Raw genomic sequence first — 13276 nt, forward strand, 5'->3', positions numbered from 1 at the left:
AGAGAGAGAGAGAAAGAAAGAAAGAAAGAAAGAAAGAAAGAAAGAAAGAAAGAAAGAAAGAAAGAAAGAAAGAAAGAAAGAAAGAAAGAAAGAGAAAGAAAAACTGCAGTAAGTCCCAGAGAATGTGTAAGCAAAGTTGAAGTGCGGTGTCAGAAATGCTGCCCTCTGGAGTCGCTTACCAAGCTAGAGCGTTTGCATTGCTCTCTACTGATGCATAAGATCAAAATATCTACATTTTAAAACAATGTTTTATCTACATGACGTGATGTTATTTCATTTGATCAGAAGTTGTGAAATCTCATATTATGCATAATCTAATCCTAGTAGGGTTATTTTATAACGTGCAGAAGCCCACTTTGGGTGAGCAGTTTGGAATTCAAAACGACTAAGCATGAGCACAGTGAAAAAGCAAAGCCCAGAGGAACATTTGTGGTACCACACTGAGGGGACACACTGTGACACAGCATTGAGGGGACACACTGTGGCACAGCACTGAGGAGACACACTGTGGCACAGCACCGAGGGGACACACTGTGGCACAGCACTGAGGGGACACACTGTGGCACAGCACTGAAGGGACACACTGTGGCACAGCACTGAGGGGGCACACTGTGACCGAGGGGACACTAGGGAGCCACCTGGAACCATCAGTTCTGTACCATTTGCTCATACATCATTCAACCTACTTCATCCCCTTTCACTGTTCCTTTCATTCTCTATAAGACGGCCAGGTAAGAGCATAATGAAACCAGCCATGATCCAGTAAGATGCTTAGTAGTCATACTTTTTGATTCCTGTGCTTGAAACAATCCCAAATGGGGCACATTGGAGGATGACCACATACATCTCATACTTGCACATCTTGTCCCCCAGTATATTATGTAATGTTCATAAAGAAAATATGAATAAAGCAAAGGAATTTGAGTTTATTAAAGATACTTAATTTTAAAAATGGAAAAATCTACTTGTTAAATAGCTAAGATTAAATCATCAATCCAAAACTTCATTTTGTTGTCATTAAAGGATTTTGGTATTATTTGTATGTCAAAAATCACTTGGGAGACTCACAAACTAAGATTTTTACTGTGAAAAGTATTCTTTTGTGTATTGCTTGTATAACATGATAAACATCCTGAACATTAATTTTTTCTAATAAAATGTGAATCACATATGAATGAAATATACATGAACAATAACTACTGTTGGTCAGTCAGTTAACAATGGTTATTACTAATCTAAGGTATGATGTGAGTAGCATAGCTCTTTATTTCCTTTTCATGTTTTGATTTCTCCCCATCAAGAAAGCCACTGTTAACTTTCATCATTGCTTTTGGTTCTCATGGACTTTAAACCACCTTGCATTTTATAATTCTTACACTCTTAAATAGCACTAGTCAAGAGGAAATCCTGCTCCTCTGTGCAAAAGTCTTTCCTTGTAAGCCAGCCTTTGTAGCTCATGCTTGCAATCGCAGCACTTGGGAGGCAGAGGCAGTGAGATGTGTGCTAATTTGAGGCAAGTCTGGTCTGTGTCATAAATCCTAGGTTAATCAGGGCTGCATAATGAGGTTCTGCCTAGTTGCAACCTGGCAAAATCAGGAGCCAAATTGACATTCAAGTACTTGCTAGTCAGTGGAGATCAACGAGAGTGCTCATCTTTCAATTTTCTTGCACACTTGCTGTTCTATAATAACAGTTCCTATGTATGATAGACCAGTGATAACATTCAGCCTGGGCACACGGCCAAATTTTGATGTGGGTGTGTGCTGTATTGATTTAGGAAAGACTAGTAATCACTGAGAATTTCCTTTAAAAGTGCAAGACCCTTAAATAACCTGAGTATGGCCTAGAAATGCAAGCAGGCCATCAGAAGTGCATGAATACTTACAAAGCACCACAGACAGCCTGTCAGTCTCAGTAGATCAAAAGCAGCACCCTGCCCACAGCTCTAGAAGATAGGGGTGTCCCTGCTTGAACAGTAAACAGTTCCTTGTGATTTCAGTAACCGACCTAAGCTCGGGGTCTCAGTGTCCCTTAACACTCGGTGGTGACACTTCAGTCAACAGTTCTGTACTTACACAGGAAATCACCTCTGAAGCCACTTCACGTGCTAGAACACTCACATGCACATGGCCTTTTTCCCCTAGGTAATTGCCAAATGCATGCTAAAAATCAAGTCACCACATAATTTCATACATCATTATAGGATTATATTATCAAATTAATAAGTTTTGGATTACCAAATTTGTGACTTTTTTAAAGAACCCAATCACCCAAAGCTTATGGATATAGATGTTTATTAGAAAAAAGTGAAATATTCAGATGTCAAAAATACTTGAATGTTAATTTGGAAAAACTTTTTGTTGCATGAGAGAGGCCCATTTGTGTGGCAGCCTGAGGAAGGGATTTGAAAGTCCTCTGGATGCTCAACCTCACCTCGGCTGTATAGTTCAAGAGGATGACATTTCTATAAATTTATGCTCTAAGGTAGCAGGTCTGTGAGGACCTATGTTCTGGTATATGTGATACTTTTTTGAGGGAGATAACTGGAAATGCATATTCTCATAAACTTTATTCCCACTCTCCAAATAGAAAATCTCATCCACTATTATGCAAAATGTTCTTCCCCCACTTCAGATAAATTTTATGAAAAAGGAAAGAATATTATACTTAAAATTCATGTATAAGAAGTTTATATTGCTGTGTTAGAATTCTTTCTGAGACCAGCACATATCTGTAAGGAGGAGGCAGGCTTGGGAAGGTATAGTTAAGCTGTAGTGATAGACTTGTGTGCTGGTTTGAGTTCTGCTATACAGTTACACAGTGCAGCTTACATTCAGGGGCTCATCACACGTAGCATCATTTTTATGTTTTAAAAGTTTGATCTGAATTCAGTTACTTGTATCAGGAAGATCTTTTTCTCCATTATGTTTTTATCCCATGTTATTTCTACTGAGCCAGGGATTTCTTTGGAATCCTTCTGACTGAAAATGAGTGTGTGCATCCAACTCATGAATGAACACTGTCAGTCCAGAGAATGATGTGGACAATATTACCATGCAGATAACAAACACATAGAGTCAAGAGTCTGGAAGCTTAGTGTTCTACACAATGATCAACAAACACTATTGAACTGAGTTGAGTTAGTTACCAGTTGAAATCTTAAGTTTCTCCAATCTTTGTTTTCATTTTCTCTATTTTTTTTTTAAAAGTGCACCTTGGGTACTTTCTCTAGTCGGCCATCAGTGGGAGGAGAGGCCCTTGGTCTTGCAAAAATTATATGCCCCAGTACAGGGGAATGCCAAGGCCAGAAAGCAGGAGTGGGTGGGTTTGGGAGCAGGGAAGTGGGAGGGTATAGGGGACTTTGGGGATAGCATTTGAAATGTAAATGAAGAAAATATCTAATAAAGAAAAAAGAAATTAAAGTAAAAAGAAGTGCAATATGATAGTCTCTGTATGAAGAATAGGCCGTATGAAATATTCCAAAAATAATTTGTTTTTGTAAACCACCGAACTAATTTTAACTGCATTTTATTTAAATTTTAATGATTGATGCTCATACTGAAATCGACATAATAATGACTTAATTAAAATTTTAATATAATTTATTCAATTTCATCTGTAAATTTCTCTTTAAATCTGTGTAATTATATTTATTGGAAAATGCTAGAAACATTCAATTTCTTCCTGATTCCCTATACATATACAAACAATTTGAAGTAATATGATATTAAACAATTCTTTCAATTAATTTTATAATCATTTTCTCCATTATGTTGTAAAATTGTATACTCTCATACTAAGACATAAAATACTTAAAATATTATATTTTGATTTGTTATGCTTTCAACCCCAATGCAGTTTTTTCTTCATTTTTTCTGAATTCTGTTTTTTTTTTTTGTAAATTTGAGCTATCTTTTTATATAAAAACTGCTTAATCTGAAAAAATGCCTTTTGTCTTTCTATTCCTTTATCCATCTTCACTGATAAAACTTTGGCTCGGAAAAGCAATTAACATTTCCCACTACATGTTTTTAAAACTGATTTTGGCATTACAATTCAAAATATCAATCTGTACTCTAATTATTTCCAGCTATATTTAGAAATATCCATCTTTTAATTGTTTGAAAAAAAGAGGCAGATGGCTTTACAGTGTACTTCAAGGATAAACTATCAAACACCAATATGGAAGTTTTATTGATTAAGAATAATTGTGAAATAATTATAACTGAACATTTAACAATGTTCCTGCCATGTGTAGTAAACTAGTTATTTAAAACTATGCGCAGGTCACCCAAGCACTTGGGAGACAGAGTCAGGAGAACTGGGAGCATAAAGTCAACCTTAACTACTTAGGTTAGTAGCTCAAGGCCAGCCTGGGCTACATGATACCCTATCTAAAAGAAAAATCAAAATAAATGTTTTAAATGGGTAAAGTCTTCAATATTGATTTGAAGTATTATGTATTAGTTAAATTAGTGTTGCTATAGATGAAATTTTGAATAGCCTGAGAAAATCATGGGCTGAAGTAGTCATGTAATGAATTTCTATTTTAATTGCAAGTGCTCTTGTAAAACTTCATTGCTTCCTCTGATATATCTTCTACAGCCTATTCATTGCTGAATAGCAAATTCATCACTTCATATTCAAATTCTAAAACTGCAGGATTCAAATTGGCATTTCTTACCCGAATATGTGTTGCACTTGAAATACTTAGTTTATAAATATTGTTCCTTCCTTTGTGTGGTTCCTTAGCCTCTCAGTACACTGTTGATGCAGACTTCAAATGATTATATGCTTAGAGAACCACAGGATGCGAGGGCAGCATGAGCCCAAAGATCATGGGCCATGGAATCTTCATACTGCTTCATTTGAAGCAGTAGAAATCCTATCTCACTCTAGCACATATTTAAAGTCTGGGTAATGAATGATGTTTTCCATTGTTCCCATGAACTTCTTATCGATCAACAATGAGGATTATCTCCATCTCCCACGTCACAGAGATCCTGAGATTGAAAAGAGTTCATCACTCATCTAAGGCCAGAGTGGATGAGGTAGGCTGGACCCAGAAACTGAGTTGTATGTTATGAGGGATGGAGCTAGGTGCTTTTCTAGTAGAGCTGCGTGCATCTGTTTGCTTCTTGCAAAAATATAAAAGACTTTCTTCTATTGTCATCTTTCAAATTCATTATAGACACAAATAAGTAGCCCTCTGATTCAATACGATTCTAACGTTATGGACCTGCACTTATTCAGTCCTTACAAGTTACAGTAAGAACTTGTAACAGAAGATGGCTCCCACCTCACCTGCCAGGCGCGTACAGGTTACTTCAAACTTCTGTACCACTTCCCTACAAATTCGAAGATCTCACGATTCTCCCTTCAGGTGCAGTTATTTCTCTAAGGCTCTCAGAACAAACGTTTATTTCCACAAGCTTAACATAAAATACTCTGAAATACATTGGCTGAGACTCAGAAGGATCCCAAGTTCAGGAGAGATGGTTTTCTACTGAGCAGAGGTCCAGTATCCTCTTATCCTCTCACCACATGGGTTCACTAAGTAGAACCTCTCATAATGGCGTTCTTTGGGAGGTTGTGTAGAAACCTCATCAGCTAGATACACAACCCATTCATTCACTCTCCAGCTCTCCTCTCTCAACTTCCAGGAGGGTCGGAAACAGAATTAAAAGTTCTAATCCTCTACTCATGGATTGGTCTTTTTGCAAATTATATATATATATATAATATATATAATTATATATATATATACCACAGTTTGGCAGTATGATCATTAAGTAAAATAACAATAGCAGATTCTACCCTAAGGCCTATGACTTTCTCAGCTTTGGGCTTTTTGACCAGATATACAGTGCCAGGCATGATGCTTCCTACTGCACAGGCCTCAAATCCAATCAGAAAAGTGCATCGTTATCTCATGACAACCCTGTCTCTTACCCCAGTGGGTACTTCTTTCCTGGCAGGTCAGTGTTGCAGCATACAGGGTCCAGCAAGGAAGAGCACTGTGACTTCACCGCTCCAGCACCCTGGATAGCACCTTCCAACACCATAAGAGGAGGAAGTTTCTGTTTGAGTTTGCCTCTAAAGTATGAATTCTAAAGAACTGAGTTTTACTTCGGGCCCATGGAGGTTAACCATGGGCAATGACAATATCCTGTACTGTTTTGGAACCTGAGGCCAGTAACTCGAAAAGGAGGTATCCCATGCCTTGCACTGTGATTTTAATTTCATAACCCAGGTCTTCTAGGAAAGACATAGTTCACACATGCGAAAGAGTTTCTTTTATTCAAATTCTATCTATTGTCTTTCCTGAAGGTGTTTCAAAAACTCTTAGTTTGGGTTAATCCACTCTCTAATGTGGCTCTGCTTTGCCACATTCATTTTTTTGTTATATATATATATATATATATATATATATATATATATATATATNTATNNNTNTTTGGAAGTTCCATATATCCATACAGTGTATGATATAGTGGTAACTACCCACCTACATCTCCTTTCAGTTCTCCTAGGACAGCTCCCTTCCAGCTTCACGCCAGAAGGAGGAGCTTCTGAAAGACCCTAAGTCCAATATTTGTTGCATCTGCTCCATAACACAAAGTTTAGCATGTGGCAATTATCCACACAACCAAGCAACTACAAAGAAGTAATGTGAAATTAGCCCAAATCTCTAAATTTAAGAGAAATAAGAGCAGCATAATGATGAAAGTCAAGGCTTACATAACTAACCAGGCACAAACAGTAGTTTTTAAACAACCACAAGGAAATCCTTTACTGTGAGAATAAGATTTTAACTTAGAATGCTGCTGCCCCCCCTCCCCATTTCTCTCAAACTCTAGCTGAACCACTAATAGTTCCTTACCTTTGCATGAATCCTAACATTTTTCTGGAGACAGAGTCTTACTGCATAGCCCAGGGTAGCCTCAAACCCTTGCACATGTGGCAAATGATCAATCCTATACCGTTTGCCTCTCTCCCCAGTACTGGGATTCCAGAGTATGCTATCCACAAAGGCCGCCTTGACTTCCAACATCGGACAAGATTCCTGCTCCTTAATACATCTCACATGCATTCAGTCATGCAGAAAAGTAGGCCTGAAGGCATGCAGACATCTGACACCTCTACACTTTCCAGGTGGAAAAATGAGGTTCGGCAATCTTTATGCCTATCAAAGGATTGTGGCCCCAGTCTGTCTTCTGGCCCATTCCCCTGAAACCAAATCTACATTTGCCTTCTGAGTTAGACCTGCTGCTTCCCTCTTAGAGCAAGTCAGTTTGGAAATGAGAATAATGTGCTATGACTTATTGGGACACTAGCTACCAATTGGCTGCTTACATTGGAAATAGAAGCATTGTTATATCCCCAAACTTATTAGCAACACAACAAAGTTTTAAATAAGTACAGAGAGTACTATCATCATTCACCAGGACATGAGGTTGTAAAATCTGGTCTGTGAAGTGTTCCTTCTTCCTCGCAGATGTCACACTCAGTAGGGATGTAGGAGAGTCTCACCTGTGGCTCCAAGTACTCCTGGAAACACGTCTGTTAAGTACATACTGTGAAATGTCTTAGCCAAATTCCCTGGTGCAGCTAAGAAAAAGAGCAACTCACTGGTCTGGTTTGCCTCTCACCACCAGCCTAGGGGTTATTGGTATGAGAATGAGGAGGGAAGGTTGCTTCACATGCAATGTCCTCAACATTTGATAACATAATGGTCTTATGGAGCTCTGCAGCCTCTTTAAGGTTCTCCTGAAAAACTCATCTGGCACTTGGCTGTCCCTAAATGTCCTCAGCGTTCTCCCTTATTCTCGCTTCCCCCCAGGTCTACCTTTCCCAGCCCCCCAAATCTCCCTTTGCCTTCTGTCTATGAGCACTCCTTGTGCAGCTGAAGCAGAGATAAGAGTGTGGGTGTCTACACTAGGCACTGAGAGGCCATTTGTTCTGTAGAGTGCACTACAGTGGACCAGTGATGTTGTGGGCTATTTGCTTCCATGAGTAACACCTCAAAGATAGTCAGTCTCCTGTCATTATGCATAAACGTCCTTACTATATGCAAAACACTTACAATTGTGTTAAGCCTTTGGATTTATTATTTTAACCACTGAACACTGGTGTCGAGGGAAACATAAGCTGAACAAAGATCTAAAATACATTGTATTGGTAAGTCATATATCACAAACACAGACTCTCCTGTATCAGAGTTCTAGCTCTTCCTAGACATTGTGGTACATGTAGCATTCCTTTGATGGTGTGGAATGACTTAATAGATTGATAGGGAAGCAAGGCATTTTTTTTCAGACTAGACGTAAAATAAACATTGCTGCAGTACTTAGCCAAATAATTGTCTTTCCTCACAAAACAATCAAATTGTAGCTAGCCACTCTTGGTTGTGTGGTGACTTGTCTATGATTTTTATTGCATTAATTTCAGGATCACAAACTGGGTTCAGTCTCTCACCTGTTTTCTAGGTATGATGAGGTGAAGGAGAATCACTTGAGGAAAGGGGTAGTCCTTGCTACAAGGAAGGCAGATTTTCCTGGAGATATGCCATTTACTCTTGCTTGCATCCCATTGGTGGGAAAAGTATACAGCAAACTTTATATTGTAAGGGAGGGCAGGAGATGTAGCTTTCAAACAGACCTACAGAAGTTCTAAGATTAATTTTAATAAGAGAGAGAGAGAGAGAGAGAGAGAGAGAGAGAGAGAGAGAGAGAGAGAGAGAGACCAGACAGTGGTTAGACAATTCACCCTGCCTATGCTCATTGGGTGTGGTTACACGGATCTCATGTCCTGGTAGACTCAGAACATGTAATGGTTAGACATAATCCAGGCATGATTATGATGAAACCACAGTGAAGGGTGCCATGCACAGTCAAGGAGACAAGACTATGGATTTGTTCTTCCATCCAGCACATATCTGAGCTAGATACACACTCTGCAGCAGGGCACAGTCTCGCATCACCTGTGGGATCATATGTGCTCATGACAAACTCAAGCTAAGCAGCCAATCACATATCTTTCCAAGTTCCACTGAAGACAGAGCAGCACCTGGTATGATACATGTGCAACTTCTCCTGGTCATTACTGCTGCCAGGATGAGGAGATTGTAGGAACCCTAACGTAACAGGTGACATAAGAATTCAGTTACATATAATAGAGAAAAGATTTCTAAGCAAATACATAAAACATCCAACTTTCTCTTTCATGAATCAAACCAATAGGTCACTTGTGCCCAAGGATACAAAATAAAAATGCTATGAGATTGGAGGAGTGGCTCTATTATAAGGGTCTCAAGCACAAACTGTAAATGATGACATGTCACAATGTCAGAACCTGGTAAATGCCATTCTACTCTGTGGAATTGTGTAAAGATTCACAGTCTTATTTTGTTGCTTCACCAATCTGACACAAATTTGATCCTTGTCTCATCAGCAAGCCCTTTAGAACTATCAAGGAAGTTGTATGTGCATTTCGCCATCAACTTGGCCATAGAGCCGGAGGCAAGGTAATGTGAACTTTATTTTCAGCTTTTTTGTCTTCCACTAAGAACTGAGGCTTCCACTTGATGAGAAAAGAAAAGGAGAGACCACAAGGAGTGCCAGTCACTACTATACACAGTCAGAGAGAAGAGATTGAGAAAATTATTCTAAATGAGCTTTTGTGCATGTGCATGATGTGAGTATGCATTCCCGTGTATCTGTGTATATATGGTGGGTGAGTGGGTGTATGTGAGTGCATGAGAGCACATGTGCATGTATATTTGTGCACACATATTCACACATGCAAGGTTTGGGTGTGTGAGTGCAGATATACATGTGGTATGCAAGTGTAGTGAAAGGCAACCTATGGCTGGTACTGGCTTTCAGCCCTGTTTCAGACAGCTTCTCCTCATTGTTCAGCATGACAAGAAAGCTAGGTCCCATGAACTTCAGAGAATGTTCTTGTCTTTTCCTCCTGTCTCACAGGAGCACTGGGACTACTGCATACAGCTCCATGTGCATCCTAGGGATTTCGAGTGAGGACCTAATGTTTCCACAGACATTTCTCCTTCTTCCCAGTCTGAGCTTAAAGAAATCTAGGGCTCTGACCCTAAAATGAAACCACTTTTAATTTCTTTTTTTTTTCAAATTGGATATTTTCTTTATTTACATATCAAATATTTTCCCCTTTCTAGGTCTCCTCTTTGGAAACCCTCTATGCCATTCCCCTTCCTCTATGAGGGTGCTCCCCCACCCACTCACTCCTGGCTTCCTGCCTTGGCATCCCCCTACATTGGGGCATTGAACATCCTCAGGCCAAAGTGCCATTCCTCCCGCTGATGCCCAATAAGGCCATCCTGTGACACACATGTAGCAGGAGCCATGGGTACCTCCATGTGTACTCTTTGATTGGTGGTCCAGTCCCTGGGAGCTCCAAGGGGTCTGGCTGGTTGACACTGATGATCCCTCCCCATCGGGCTACAACCCCCATCAGATCCTTCAGTCCTTTCTCCAACTCCTCATAATGTTTAAGCTGTTTTTACAGGCTTAGGAATATAGTCTGTTAATGTAAATACTGACATAACTAACTTCATATACTTTTTTTTAAAAAAAGATGTCTTCTTTATTTATATTTCAAATGCCATCCACTTTCCTGGTTTCCCATCTGAAAATCCCCTATCCCTTTCCCTCCTCCCTCTGCTCACCAACACACCCACTCTGGCTTCCTGGTCCTGGCGTTCCCCTACACTGGGGCATTGAGCCTTCACCCGACCAAGGAACTCTCCTCCCATTGATGACCAATAAGGTCATCTTCTACATATGCAGCTGGAGCCATGGGTCCCTCCAGGTGTACTCTTTGGTTGGTGGTTTACTCCCTGGGAGATCTGGGGTACTGGTTGGTTCATATTGTTGTTCCTCCTATGGGGCTGCAAACCTCTTCAGCTGCTTGGGTCCTTTCTCTAGCTCCTCCATTGGGGACCCTGTGCTCAGTCCAACGGTTGGCTGAGAGCATCCACCTCTGTGTTTGTCAGGTTCTGGAGGAGCCTCTCAGGAGACAGCCATATGAGGCACCTGTCAGCAAACACTTCCTGGGATCACAATAACTTCCAGGTTTGGTTACTGTATATGGGATGGATGCCCAGGTGGGACAGTCTCTAGATGGCCTTTCCCAGACTCTGCTCCACGATTTATCTCCATATTTCCTCCTGTGAGTATTTTGTTCACCCTTCTAAGAAGCATTTAAAAATCTACATTTAGGTCTTCTTTTTCTTGAGCTTCAAATGGTCTGTGAATTGAATCTTGGGTGTTTCAAACTTTTGGACTAATATCCACCTCTCAGTGAGTGCATACCATCTTTTTGTTGTTGTTGCTGTTGCTGTTGTTGTTGTTACTCAATTACCTCACTAAAGATGATATTCTCAAGTTCCATCCATTTGCCTGAGAATTCAATGACATCATTCTTTTTAATAGCTGAGGAGTATTCCATTGTGTAAATGTACCACATTTTCTGTATCCATTACTCTGTTGAGGGACATCTGGGTTGTTTCCAGTTTCTGGGTATTATAAATATGGCTTCTATGAACATAGTGGAGCATGTGTCCCTATTACATGTTGGAGCATCTTCTGGGTATATGCCCAAGAGTGGTATTGCGGGATCCCATGGGACTGTTTATAGTTTATCTGATCCTGATTTTACTTTGGTATGTGTCTAGAGAATTGTCCATTTCATCCAGATGTCCCAGTTATGTCGATTATAGGCTTTTGTAGTAGGATCTGATGATTTTTTAAAATTTCCTCAGTGTCTGTTGTTATATCTCCATTTTCATTTCTGATTTTATTAATTTGGATACTGTGTCTGTGCCCTTCGGGTAGTCTGACTAAAGGTTTATGTACCTTGTTGATTTTCTCAAAGAACCAGATCCTGGTTGTGTTGATTCTTTGTATAGTTCTTTTTGGTTTTACTTGGTTTATTTCATCTCTGAGTTTAATTATTTCCTGTCTACTCCTCTTGGGTGTATTTGCTTCTTTTTGTTCTAGAGTTTTTACGTGTGCTGTCAAGCTTCTAGTGTATGTCTCTCCAGTTTCTTTTTGGAGGCCCTCAGAGCTATGAGTTTTCCTCTTAGCACTGCTTTCATTGTGTCCCATAAGTTTTAGTATGTTGTGCTTTGGTTTTCATTAAACTCTTAAAAGTCTTTAATTTCTTTATTTCTTCCTTGACCAAGTTATCATCGAGTAGTGTGTTATTCAGCTTCCATGTGTATGTGGGTTTTCTGGTGTTTTTGTTGCTATTGATGACCAGCTTTAATCCGTGGTGATCTGATAAGGTCAAGAGGATTATTTTAATCTTCTTGTATCTGGTGAGGCCTGTTTTGTGACCAATTATATGGTCAGTTTTGGAGAAGGTACCATGATGTGCTGAGAAGAAGGTATATTCTTTTGTTTTAGGATGAAATGTTCTATTGATATCTGTTAAATTCATTTGGACAATTACTTCTCTCAGTCTCACTGTGTCTCTGTTTAGTTTGTGTTTTCATGATGTGTCCATTGATGAGAGTGGGGCGATAAAGTCTCCCACTATTTTTGTGTGTAGTGCAATGTGTGCTTTGAGTTTTAGTAAAGTTTCTTTTATGAATGTGTGTGCCCTTGCATTTGGAGCACAGATGTTCAGAATTGAGAGTTCTTCTTGGTAGATTTTCCCTTTGATGTTTATGAACTGTCATTCCCTATCTTTTTAAAGGGATTTTTATGTTTTCCCTTTAAGAGCTTCTACCTGTTTACCTGTGTTCTCTTGTATTTCTTTAAGGGAGCTATTTATGTCCTTCTTAAAGTTCTCTATCACCATCATGAGATGTGATTTTTAAATCAGTCTTGCTTTTCTGATGTTTTGGGATTTCCAGGACCCACTGTGGTGGAAGAACTGGGCTCTGATGATGCCAAGTAGCCTTGGTTTCTGTTGCTTATGTTATTGCCCTGGACTTTTGCCATTTGGTTTTCTTTGGTTTTAGCTGGTCTTGTCTCTGACTATGGTCTGTCCTTTCTCCAAGCTTGTATGTTAGTACTCCTGGAAGAACAGTTCTCTCTGCAAGGAATTTAGGTATGTAGAGCTGTATCACAGGGTCAGCTCTGGGGTGCATATGGAAACGGGAGGGATCCTGTCCCCCACTGATCCTTGTGTCCCGATGACTCTGGGCCGGTGCCTTTTGGGCCAGGAATTTGAGCTGAAATGATGGTTCACTTGTGCTCACTGTTGTTTCAGCACTGCTGGGAGACAGCTC

Source organism: Mus pahari, chromosome 10, assembly GCF_900095145.1.
Source record: "Mus pahari chromosome 10, PAHARI_EIJ_v1.1, whole genome shotgun sequence".
Lineage (NCBI taxonomy): Eukaryota > Metazoa > Chordata > Mammalia > Rodentia > Muridae > Mus > Mus pahari.